This window comes from Neopelma chrysocephalum, unplaced genomic scaffold, assembly GCF_003984885.1.
Source record: "Neopelma chrysocephalum unplaced genomic scaffold, ASM398488v2 Primary Assembly neopelma1_25, whole genome shotgun sequence".
In the NCBI taxonomy this organism is placed as follows: domain Eukaryota; kingdom Metazoa; phylum Chordata; class Aves; order Passeriformes; family Pipridae; genus Neopelma; species Neopelma chrysocephalum.
The window spans coordinates 4,859,504-4,870,019 of record NW_020897694.1 but is presented as its reverse complement, the minus strand read 5'-3'; the positions used below and the strand labels follow the sequence as shown (position 1 = coordinate 4,870,019).

General features: G+C 36.9%; 1 long non-coding RNA gene across 1 annotated transcript; it reads left to right on the top strand.

Annotated features, from left to right (window-relative positions):
- Positions 1-6,959: 6,959 nt before the first annotated feature.
- Positions 6,960-8,027, top strand: LOC113963763. Its single transcript, XR_003532935.1, has 3 exons — positions 6,960-7,086; positions 7,392-7,571; positions 7,812-8,027. It is a non-coding gene; the product is annotated as an uncharacterized LOC113963763 (long non-coding RNA).
- The last annotated feature ends 2,489 nt before the right edge of the window (positions 8,028-10,516 follow it).

The window sequence follows — 10,516 nt, the reverse complement described above, 5'->3', positions numbered from 1 at the left end:
TTAGGCAAGGAGAAAGGGAAATAGTGAACATTTTAGCTTGTATTCAGGTGTATATGGCTTTCTGGTACCAAGCCAAGGCTTGTTATCTACAAAACTCCACAAAACCTCTGAAGCCCCTGCCTTAATCTTGGAACTTTTTCTGATTCACAGTTTAAGTCTAAAAAATTTGAAGCTCTCAGTCCAACTGCACTGGCAGAGCTTAGAGGTAACCAGAAAAATCGTTAATCAAAATTTAATCATGGATATAGTCATCAGGCATTTGCCTACAGGACACCATACAAAGTGCAGATCACAGCCCATCTCAAACACATAGGATCTTTGAAAAATACTACTCCACTTTGAGGAAAACATCCAAGTCAGGACACAAAGTATTAGTGCTTTCCTCCATTTTTATCTAGACTCGGAGAAAACCTCTTTATAAGGGCTTATTCTACAGTGAACTTAGGTTATTTACCCCTTTTTCTTACTTGCTTTTTCCTCCTGTTGAAACATTTATAACAGTAAAACAACAAAAATTAGAAGAGTTGGAATTCATTAGAAGAATGAGAATTAGAAATCACACACAGAAAAAAGGCCAGTCTGATTTTCTGGTTAGCTCAATGATTAGAATTAAAGTTTTCTGAGGGAGGGATGAGGGCGAAGCCAAATTCTTACCTAAATTTGTCTCCCATTCATACCCCTAGAAATCTTCTGAAGATGCTTAGATATAGCATATCTATTTTCTGGCACAGTTTTTACAAGATACATTTTGCTTTTTCAAAAAACAACATTTTTACATGTTCCCAAGGTAATGATCTTATATATAGATGACATTGCCCTTTTCTTTGTATTTGAATATTGAGTATTTTGCTGAACAAAAACATTAAGAACCATTCTGCAAAGGTACTCTTTCTAGCCTATTGCTTTGATGAAGTCACCCTTCTCAGAATTCTGTGCTCAGTTTCTACTTCTGATCTGTCTGTGGCACAACTATTACACTTTAGACAATCAATTCCAGGCTTATTCCTTACCTGTGTCTCATACGTAGCAGAAGGTCCTTGTAAAAATCCCTGTGGTTGATATTTCTACTCTATTCAGTATATATATTTTCCAATCCTTCTTGCCTCTAGTGTCTGAACACAGGTGAATCACGAATTAATAAATATATGTAAAATTTGTCTCTTTACTCTGTATATTTTTCTATTGACTAATATATATGTGTAATGAGGAAAGCTGTATATCTTTTTAAACCCAGTTGTTGAAAAAACTGAAGATAAGAAGAGAAAGCCTTTGAACTTGGTGAATAGATGGAAAGATAGCCTGGAGAAAGGAGTCAGGTTTTTTCTGCAGCAATTAAATACTCAGAAAATTATATATTTACACATAAATCACTACAAGCACAATAAGTGTGCCTCGCCAAAAATAATTTTTGTTTTGCAGGGTAGGTAATTTTGTGTATCTGAAGAACAGAAGGCTTATTCACATTTTGATTCTAACACAGCTTTTTAAATTGTCAATTTTCATCAGATTAGTACATAATTGGACCCTTTCACTCTTTTTATTCTTTTTTCCTTTTCTTTCTTTTTTTTTTTTTAATAGTTTTAGATTCGACATCACAAAACAAACAAAAACACAAATAAAAAGAAAGCCTTAGAAAAGTGTCTGTGGTGTTATTTTTCTTTAATATCCCCAACAGGAAATAATAACTTCAACACAGTGTAAGGCAGATAGTTGTTACCAAATAAGTGCACATAAAAAGATTTTTAGTATCCCACTAGGCACCTATCTAATATAATACCAGAGAACACTTCTTTTCTGATTCCATTTAAATATTGAGACAAAGAAGTTATAGCATTCAGTTTAAACCTCGGGACTAGATCCAGGTAGACAGGACAGCGAATAAGACTTCTCAAAGCCTAGAAAGTAGCACAACTAATAGTGCCCCAAAGGAAGGGAAATTCTCACCAGTTCATGTAGAGAGAAAAAAAAAAAAGAGGACTCAAGAAAGACTTCTGATGCCTTAGCAGAAGAAAAGACCTAAAGGTATTGCTCTTAACTTTTGACCTGGCACTACAGTCCTTTGAGACCTCTGCCTTCTGGGTGAAAGGGAAAGAGAAAGAAGAGATGGGTCTTAGTTTCACCTGGACAAATAAGAATACTATATTTTTCCACTCTGTGACCTCAGCTATGTGATTTACCTTGTTGGGGAAAATAAGCAGCAGCAATCTGGGCATATAAAGAAGATGTTGAAATTTAGGCAATACTGAAATTGGTTGGGATTTTTATATATTTAGATTTAAAAATAATGCAGATGTCTAGCTACCAAGAATTTTTTAAACCAGCATGATTCTCAAATCACACTCCCAAGAAGGCAAAAGTCTTCAAACAGCCCCTGAAGCACTTCTTCTTGGACCTATAAATAGTTTTACAAATCTGTTTCACTGAACATTATTTCAGAAACTATAGATCAGCTTTCATCTGGGTATTTGTTTATATGTAATCTGGGTATTCCTTTTTAAGTAATTGTGTAAGACAAGGACAACATACTATTTATCTACATATCTAATCTTGCTTACATAATGCAGTACCATCCATTAATATGAGGTTATCTTATTCTGCTCAAACTAAAGAGACATTAAAAATACCTGGTTGGAATTTTGATTCTGTTGTAGCTGGTTTATTTCAGTGGATTACAAACAGTCAATCGGTTTCCATGTGCTTGTGCAAAACCTTGGCAACAGTTAAGTCTTGTGTCCTATATTTCTTTAATTTCCTTAAATAAATATTTTTTCTTTGTCTGGAATTCAAAGTAGGTCTTAATAAAAAAAGAAAATCAACATTTTATCTTACATTTTTGAAATTTACCTTTAATGCAGTAAGCTGTTAGGTCCAATCATAATACATATTGGTCTTTTAGGTACCAGTAAGAGGCTTTCAATATCTCTATAAGTAAGAAAGAAAAGTGGGAAGAAGATATGACCTGTTGACTAATAGTATCTCACCCTAGAACAAAGTTCTATGTGAGATTTATGCTTGAGAGCTGTTAGTTATGCTGCTGATTTAAGACATGTCCTGCTCAAACTGTTTATGATGATGTAATAAAATGTGGAAGATTTTTGTTGTGCAGTCACTTAAAATAACTCTTTTCAATGGCTAAAACTTGTGATATGCATCAATTCCATCTGAGATCATGGTCACAGAATCACAGAATACTTAAAATTAGAAAGGAGCACTGGAGGTAAATCTAGTCCAACCTCCCTGCTCAAGCATCATTCCCTAAAGCACATCACTGAGGATTGTGTTTTGAATATCTCCAGGGAAGGTGATATTGCCAACGTCTCTGGGGAACCAGTGCAAGTGGTCCATCATCCCCACAGAAAAGTTCTTTTTTATGTTCAGGTGGAACTTCCTGGTTCTCTTTGTTCATCGGAGTGCTGGTTTCAGCTGGAGTAGAATGAATTTTCTTCACAGTGGCTAGTGTGGGGCTATGTTTTGGATTTGTGCTGAACACAGGGTTGATAATGTAGAGATTATTTTGTTATTGCTGAGCAGGGCTTACATAGAGCTAAGGCCTTTTCTGCTTTTCATACTGCCACGCTGGCAAGGAAGTTGGGGGTGCATGGGAGGTTGGCAGGAGACACAGCTGGGACAGGTGACCCAAACTGACCAAAGGGATATTTTACCAAAGGGTCATATTCCAGATCATATGACATCCTGCTTAGTATATAAAGATGAGGGGAAGAAGGAGGAGAGGGGAGGGGTGTTTGGAGTAATGGCGTTTGTCTTCCCAAGTAAGCATTACCTGTGATGAAGCCCTGCTCTCCTGGAGGTGGCTGAACACTTGCCCTCCCATTCCTTGTTTTGCTTTGTTTGTGTGTGCAGCTTTTGGCTTCCCCATTAAACTGTCTTTATCTCTACCCATGAGTTTTTTAGCTTTTGCCCTTTTGATGCTCTGCCCAATCCTGCTTGTAGGGGAGTGAGTGATGCGCTGCATGGAGCTTGGTTACTGGCTGGGGTTAAACCACAACAGTGGTGTTCATTGAACCCAGGAGAAAAGTTTCTTATAATATTGCAAGATTAGATGCCTTATGTCAGAGACTAGATTCGTATCTCACCGGGTAGTTTGAGTGATGGGTCAAATAAACCCATGTCTGGGGGCAGGGGGGAGAAGGACTAGGCCTAGGCCTGCAGCCAATATGGCCTAGAGCACATAGCAGGGAAAGCTGTGTGGCCAGGCTGTCAATAAGGTCTGTCTGGTGGCCCACCCACACTGTGCCCCCTAATTGTCTGTGGCACCCCTCAGTTTGGCAAGTGGTACCATGAGTGGTCAGTAAACCAAAAGTCCCACCTAGAGGGAGTGGCCACAATAGCCAAAGTCTATAAACAGACACACAGGAGGTTTCCGTATTGCCTTGGCCTGTAGTTCTCCTTGCCAGTCAACTTGAGACCTTTTAAATGGTAACTATGTGTTTCTATCCTCCCTTTCTCTCTTTATTCTTTCTTCTCTTAATCTCTCTTTTTTTCCTCTTGTGGACAACTTAAACACCTATTTTCTGAATGTCACTTAAGTTTGGGTTGGTGTTTGCCTAGTAACTTGCTATTAAGTGCAGTGCTTCTGTGAATTGAGTTCTTTGCTCTGGGTGTTGTAGTGAAATGCTTTTCCTTGGTTTGTATGTTATTTCTGTAAAACTCTTATTGCCAAAACACCTATTTTCTCACCAATTTAAAAGAAGTCTCCTAGAGAAAAGTGTGTAGCCTTTTCTCTGTATGTGAACTCAAGGTATCAAAGAATCAAAGACTTTGCGAAAGTTTGTGTAGGCCAAATCTCTTGAAGTCCAAAATTAAAGTGTAACACCTGGTAAAAGTGTGGAGCTTCTGAACCAGGGTGTAACATTTAAGCACAATTATCTGACACTGAAGCAATTTGAAACCACGTCTTCAATTAAGTGTATGAGTATAAATGAAATAACTTCCAATTTTAATCTTCATTTTGGAGATGCCTGAAAAGGTCAGATGGTGTATGAAATGAGTGAAATTCTGGTCTGGCAATAAGATTACATCTATACTACCTCAGCACAGTATAGATCATAGCTAATGGCGAGATACTCTAACATTTAAATAATGTAACTGCAAACAAACTGATTAGTGAGAATGCTGTTTGACCCGAGCTAACTTCCAGGTTTTACCTGGGCACTGTCTGAGATGCACTGAGCTTGCAGAGGACAGTGCTGCACTAAGGACTAACATGAAGGGCAACTGCAATACTAGTGCCTGGGCCCATGCTCTGGCCCTGGTGATTTTACTGGAAAACAGCATAGCGTAAGAGTCATGAGAGTGTTCAAAGAAAGAAAAGGAAAATATACAAGTTTTTGAAAGTGCAGCTGAACAACTTTGTATTTAGCAATGCCTGTGCTAAACTGAACCTCTTCATCTGACCTTTATTTATATCTTGGAGATTTTTCGCTTGTGTTTTAATCAAAAAGATAATTTATCCAGGAGGTAAGATGACATTTCAGTTTCTGTAGAAAATCACAGATAACTAGAAAAAGAGAGAAAACATCATCTGGTTTCGTTGTATTTTTTTAAGCAGGATGTTTTAGAAACCTTATCTTAGTAAAACAAATAACCTTCTCCTTCAGCTGTGAACAATAGCAACAAAAACCTCCGACTACAGTCTTAAAATCTGCAGAATAGAAAACTCCTTTATAGTCATAGAAAAATATTGTAAAGCTTTAGAAGATACAATGACTGGAGCCCCAGTCCTTGGTGAATTAAGATAAAAAAGGGAATGTCCCAGTGGCTGGCTTTAATTGTTCTTCATGAGCTTGAAAATGCCACGTAAATGTGAAAGATCCAGTTACTGGATTAGCTATGTGTGTTTGATAAAAGATGCATCAATCATTACTATTTATGAGTTGTTTCCATAAGAGGGCTTAAAAGGGACACACAGCTTGGTTTTTGTGCTGCAGATAGCACCCAATAAAGACTCTGCTGCTGTTGAGCTGGCTGCAGAACTGTCAGCCCTGCCTTTTGCTGTATCTTTCTGAAAGTCTGTTTGCATTGTACCAGATAAAGATGGACGTACTTGTTGATAACAGGCGAGAAGGAATAATGGGATAAAAATTTTGCCTATGATATTTGGTTTCTATTCTGTCTTTCTCCTTTTGCTTTTAAACTCAGTTTTTCTTCAGGTGCCCTTACCAGTTTCACATGCTCACTCTCCTCAAGTCTTGTTTCCCTCTGCAAAATGGATAACAAGTAATACTGTAAGAAATGCTTCACTAATTCCCTTGAAGGTCAAAAAGGTAGAGGCAATATTGTCACTGAGCTCTAGTACTAAAGAACAGTATCTTAGCCATCAGCTTTGAAGATATTCAGAGGTAGTCATCCTTTCATTTGTCACAGTGTAAGGAGTGAGTGAAAATTAAAACTAAATTAATTGCTAAAAGATTAGTTTTTCACTTTGATTACAAGTTGAGCTCCAACAAAATCTCTAATTAAAACTTCAAAGAATATCTATTTGGCTTCTCTAAAGACAAGAAGTACTGAATATGTCCCACATCATCTTATCTCATAAAACTATTCAGGAATGACTAATCCTGAAGTTCTTCTTTTGCATGATATAGACTCAAAACACCTCAGAGGGACAGTAGATTTGACTTGGGTGTATGACACCCTGAGTAAGTTCCTGAACTGCTAGATAAAAATCTCTTTCTAAGATCTTCTCACTAGTGGTTTGTGGGGTTTGTTGGTTGGTTGGTTGGGTTTTTTTTAAATTTTATTTTTTTAAGTGAGGCCCCCCTTGAGGTAATAATAAAATTTCCCCTCTTTTTCCCAGGAACTTATTTGTGAATTCAGCCTGAAATATCTAATAGGTACCTACTATATATTTAAAGAGATTTTACTTTTTTTGTTGTTGGTGATGGTTGGTTGATTGGTTTTTTGTTTGTTTGTTTGTTTCCGCAGAAGAAATGTGCTTGAGTCAACTTAGAATATTTACACCCAAATGACATTCATGTACAGAGAGATGTTCACATATGTAGCAGCATTATAAATGCTGCATATTTCATTGGAACTCCATGAATCACTGACAGTTTGCTTTTAAAGGTACATGGTCTGGGCAAGCATAACAGGTTTTTTTCATCCATTTGGACAGCTATGGAACAGACAGCAAGATGTTATCTTTCAAAACTCAATTCTCCCTTTATTTACACCAGCATGATTCAGATTAACTCTACTTGCTTTTATGAAATTAAATAAAAATTAAATGCTACTGTTATGAGTAAGACTGAAGTTAAAATCACAGTGCATTTGACAACATTTACTACATAGTTGAAGGAAAGGAAAAATTATATGCTAAAACTGGTTTCTAATTTTTATTTTTTAAAATCACAAACTTTTACTGCATTTAGGTTCTGCTTCACTACAGAAAGGAAGGAAGAAAGCAAGGAAGGAAGACCCAAACACCTAAAACCAGGAATAAAAAAACTTTTATTCTCATCCCATTGACACTTAGAGCTCCACTAACTTTAGCACGTTATTCTGACATATACCAGAACAAGAGAAGAACCAAATTAAATGTACCTCCAACTGTAAGTAATATTTACATGTATGTGCACGTGTTATACCTGTATGTAAGAATGAACAGAGAATCTCCAAACTATTTCTGTGCAATATTAATACCAATCCTAGTATATGGGGAGATATATTTTCCAGACTTTTTTTAATATAATAATGAGAGGCCTCTGGTCTGATTCTTTATCTACAGGTAGATAAATATCCACAAACATAATTGTGGAAATACTCATATCCATAAACATTTTCTTTTCCAGGCACTCTCTTCCCTCTGTGTACGTTTGTATGCTACTGGCTCTTTTGCCCTAGAAATGGTTCTCCAGTCTTCTATTTGTCACAGCACAAAGACACTCCCGAGGCTGTCCTGAAGTTCATTTGCTGAGGTTATACAGGACACTGAGTGCCCTGACATCAACACGCTGAATATAAGGTGCTGCTGGAATTCCATCTTTGAGTTTAGTTTTCTCATAAAATTTCTCATCCATTACCATTCTTTCAATTTGTGTAAAACTTTCATTATGACTTTTTATTCCTGAAGTAAGTTATTGATTCTTTTAGAGAAATCTTTTACCATTTTTAAAAATGTTGCTCTGATTATAAGTTTTATTCAGTTTTGTAGTGTTGAAAATTTATCAGTGTCTGATTTCACATCATTGGGTGTCAGTATACACCCAAATACAATTCTTTTAAATTTTAAATAAATATGGCAACACCTTTTACAGTCAGACTTGCTACCCAAACAAATTCTAAAACTTCCCTTATCATGTGAGAATGTTGACTTCACCAGGAACTGAGAGTACTCAGGCCTTCTGAAAAATATCACTAATTTCATTTGAGACCTAAATAGGGAGGTAAGTGTCTGAGGGAAGCCCCTTAAACTAAGAGACTGCTGCTCTGAAATCAGGCTGCCTCTAACTCTGTATTTTGCAAGTAGCCTTCACCCCATCTCACTACGCTAAGGTATACAGAAAGGACTTTCCAGGTAAGGGATTTTGTGTCCATATGCAAGTGCATTGCTGAATTCTAGGACAAGAAGATCCTGTGGTCCTCTAGCACTTTTGCAGGAGGCTGTAGATCAGGACAATCTGAGGAGCCTGGAGAGCAATTCAGCTTACTCTTAGGTAGACTTTTAAAGGCTGGCCTTTGATTTGCTCTCCAGGCTTCGTTGGCTGTATTGATTAAATCTCTTAAGTACATAGGAAATGTATATATCTATCTCTTCTTTAGACATCTACATTCATGTAATCTGGATCTAAATTCCATTCCACCAAATTATTCTTACTAAGCTTATATCAATATAAGTATTGAATGTTATGATAAGGAAATCTGCTGCTAAATCATTACTACAATTAGGGCTGACTTAGCTTTTGTAATGTGAAGACACAAATGACTTCTATCACTGTGTGAGCCTCAAAACACACTGATAATCCCCTAGCTCTCTAGCAAAGAGAAGCCAACTTTTCCTTAGCTGTTTTATTGTTAATTTTTCAGAAGGCACTCAATCAGACATAAGGAGATGAACTTTTATAAGTTCATTTCTTTTGAAAAAAACTTCAAACTTCAGACACAGAGTAGCTCCAGATGTTTAATTCCCATGCATGCTGATTGGCAGAGCAAAGGTAAAAGCATGTTTTAAAGAAGTTATTTTTTATTTAATACAAATGGACACCTATGTCCTCCTATTTCCTCAAAATATCCATGCTTTAGCTTTCTTTCTGCTCATCTTCACATCCACATTAAATGTGCTGTTGTTCTGTTACTCCATGTGTTTATCCTGGCCACCGTACATATCTTCATCAGAGCAAAGAACAGAAGCTCAGAAATCTCTGGAGTAGCAAAGCTGCCAGAGAAGGTAAAAGCAGATTTTGGAGACTGGTTTACCTGGGGAGTCTATATGTCACATAAGACTTCCAGCAGGTCTGCTGAAATGCACCTTTGTGGGAGGAAAAGAGCTGCTTTGGGAGCAATCGGGATCCCGGGTGAAAGCTTTTCTCTTCAAACCAGCTGCTTCGTTAGTCATCAGAAAACACTGATGGGATTGTTTCAAGTTTTATGCACATTTGCCTAAGGCATTGGATGGGCACTTCTTTAAATAGAAAAACAAATAACCAAATCACAAATGATTAAGAGAGTAATAAAATGGTGATTTTTTTCTTGAAACCTCATCCCACCTGTACTTGGATATGCAGATGAGTTTTTAGGTCACTAACAGCTGTCCTAGCAAGGGAAGTAATCAAAAATCTGTACAGGCAGATGATAGAAATAGGACACACAAAGTCCCCTTTCCGTTGTGGGATGGAAATGTCAGCAGCTCCCACATAAAATGTTTTTATAGTTCAAGCCTGGGACTGCCACTTTGAGCAACTAAGTCTGTACTTGTTTTAAAAATTCCAGAATTTTTTTTCTAGATCTTAGTTTCTCAATACAGGAAGGTGAGAAACAACTTCCTTCCTTTCAGCACTTTCTGTTACCCTTTTTTTTTTTTCCTAAATTGTAGCATCTCCAGGCAGAGAGTTGTGCATACCTTAATGGGTAGGCACCTAGCTATCTCTACATGGCTTCTGCATGGCGATGCAAATAGAATAGTACACCAAAATTGTCTCACCATGGTCTTCTATACAACACTGAACTGAAAAATAAGACCCCATGCCACGGAATACATTCAGTTGAATTCTGTATTTGAATATATGCAAGAATTACATATGCAGTTAAATTTTAAAATCTTTTTCAAAGGCAGAAGCAGGATACTCCTTTGGTATTTCCCCCTTCAGCTTTTTTAGGGAGTTTAGTAAACAGTGAATTTTAATTTGGACAGATTTTGCCAACTTTGGTCAAAGAGCGAATATTTTATTTGTTAGGGAAAGGACAAATGTCTATAAAAGAATACATGCAAACTTATTGTCAAAAGCTGATATTTCAGGTATCTGACTGAATTTCTTGTGTATTTATCTCAGAGGACAAA